This window comes from Vigna unguiculata, unplaced genomic scaffold (assembly GCF_037176805.1).
Source record: "Vigna unguiculata cultivar grain cowpea cultivar isolate G323 ecotype 2 unplaced genomic scaffold, ASM3717680v1 ptg000309l, whole genome shotgun sequence".
Classification (NCBI taxonomy): Eukaryota; Viridiplantae; Streptophyta; class Magnoliopsida; order Fabales; family Fabaceae; genus Vigna; species Vigna unguiculata.
In genome coordinates this window covers 27,501-30,000 of record NW_028196944.1, presented here as the reverse complement: position 1 = coordinate 30,000, position 2,500 = coordinate 27,501, and positions in this window count along the sequence as shown.

Here is a 2,500-nt window from a genome sequence, read left to right as displayed (position 1 = left end):
TTTTGAGATGTGAGGGTTGGAATGGCCTCCAAATGTCCCCAAATGAATACCATGAAATTCTTGGTGCACGAAAGTTTTGAGTTCGGAGGGTTTTGCACATGGCCAAGGTTGGCGGTGCACCGCGGCATAGCTAAATGGCTTGGTGGGGAGTTTTGTGAAAAAATGAAATTCGTGGTTTTTGAGATGTGAGGGTTGGAATGGCCTCCAAATGCCCCCAAATGAATACCATGAAATTCTTGGTGCACGAAAGTTTTGAGTTCGGAGGGTTTTGCACATGGCCAAGGTTGGCGGTGCACCACGGCATAGCTAGATGGCTTGGTGGGGAGATTTGTGAAAAAATGAAATTCGTGGTTTTTGAGATGTGAGGGTTGGAAAGGCCTCCAAATGCCCCCAAATGAGTACTGTAAAAGTGTTGGTGCACAAAAGTTTTGAATTGGATGCATTTTGCACTTGGCCAAGTTGGTCGGTGCACCGCGACTAGATAGGTTGGTGCCAAAATTTGTCAAATTTAAGACCTTGGCCAAACTGAATGAAATTTTGTGGGGAGGTTCCTGATATTGTTTAGTGGTGGACTGGAAAAAATGAGGTCGAAATTCGAAGTCTACATGTGCTTTTCTATTTTTCCCGATTTTACACATACCCGGTAAGTAAAAAAAATAAAAAAAATAGTTCCCCTTCGAGAAAAATTATGAAATTTGGTGAGCAAGGAGATACCATTATTCTACGAATTACTGCAAAAAATCGCATCAAAATTCGAAGTATAGCCCGAGATATGGACTTATGTCTGCTCAAAAAAAGTGTATCTACTTGTACAATTTTGCCTTTTGCATATTAACCTCTTATAGGGGGGGAGTGCTCCTTGAGCCGGCCAGCTCCACACTGGCAGGTTTTAAAGGGAGCTTGATGAGGCCTCCCCCCTCACGTGGTGCGTGCGTTAGCATGTTTATCATGGCACAACTAGCCTCTTCATAGTTGTTGAGCTTTATTAATACCAACACACGGTCGTCACTGATCGTTGGTTAGCTCGGCAGCTAGTCCCTCGGATATTGTGGAAAGTTATTTTCATGCCTAGCGATGCTTGACCCTGCGTCACTTGATGTTTCCATTTGCTTGCTTGCCCATGGTAGGTGGGGGGTGGACCGTCTTGTGGTGTGGTGTCTTGCGAACGTGAGGGTGTGTGAGTTGTAATCGAGATGCACTTGCTGGCTGGCTCCATGCCTTGCGTATCGAACGGTCAAGCATGCATCTCTTCCATTTTCACCCGTTGCCTTGGGTGATATTGGTTGATCAGTCCCTGTGTTGCCTACCCACTAGACGGTACTTCTGTGGTTGCTTCGAATTCTATCTTTCCATCACGAAGAGGTGTTGGAGGATCCTAATGTCACGCACGTGTTCCATCTAGTGAAACATCTCAGTGATGCACGTGTTGTGGCTAGTTCTTTTGGATGCGGTGCATTATATGAACTCGGGTTTACTTTAGCGACCCAGTCAACATAATTCGGTTGTGTCCCTTGATTGAGACGTTGTCCTTGAACTTGTTGTGAACAATATCGTTCTTCCACAACCCGTCGTCTTGAGTGCGATGGAAGGCAAATAAGATGTGCTTTGGCATGTCATGCACGTACTCGATTGCGGGAAGTGTGAGAAAGTGTTGTTGACAACCCGTGGGAAATGGAATGTGGCAAATCGTGATGAGCTCTTCGTGGATCTGCGAAGAAGACGACCTTTGGGCCTGTTGGAAACGAGGGAGGCGATGTTGAACTGCGAAGAAGATGGACTTTTGGGTTGTTTGAATCAATGGGAGGCCACGCGAGAACTCCGAATACTATGGACTCTTGGGTTGTTGGAAGCAACGGGAGGCCCCGCTAGAACTCCGAATACTACGGACTCTTGGGTTGTTGGAAGCAAGGGGAGGCCCCGCTAGAACTCCGAATACTATGGACTCTTGGGTTGTTGGAAGCAAGGGGAGGTCCCGCTAGAACTCCGAATACTACGGACTCTTGGGTTGTTGGAAGCAAGGGGAGGCCCCGCTAGAACTCCGAATACTATGGACTCTTGGGTTGTTGGAAGCAAGGGGAGGCCCCGCTAGAACTCCGAATACTATGGACTCTTGGGTTGTTGGCAACGACAACTTGGGGGGATGACACTGGAAAAGAGTGAACTAGGCCAAACTGCGAACAAGGCAACTTGGGGGGATGACACTGGAAAAGAGTGAACTAGGCCAAACTGCGAACAAGGCAACTTGGGGGGATGATGCTGGAAAAGAGTGAACTAGACCGAACTGCGAACAAGGCAACTTGGGGGGATGACGCTGGAAAAGAGTGAACTAGGCCGAACTGCGAACAAGACAACTTGGGGGGATGATGCTGGAAAAGAGTGAACTAGGCCGAACTGCGCCCAAGGCAACTTGGGGGGATGACGCTGGAAAAGAGTGAACTTGGCCAAACTGCGAGGAGGGCAACTTAGAGGAAAGTTGGAAACGAGGGAGACTTAGCCGAAC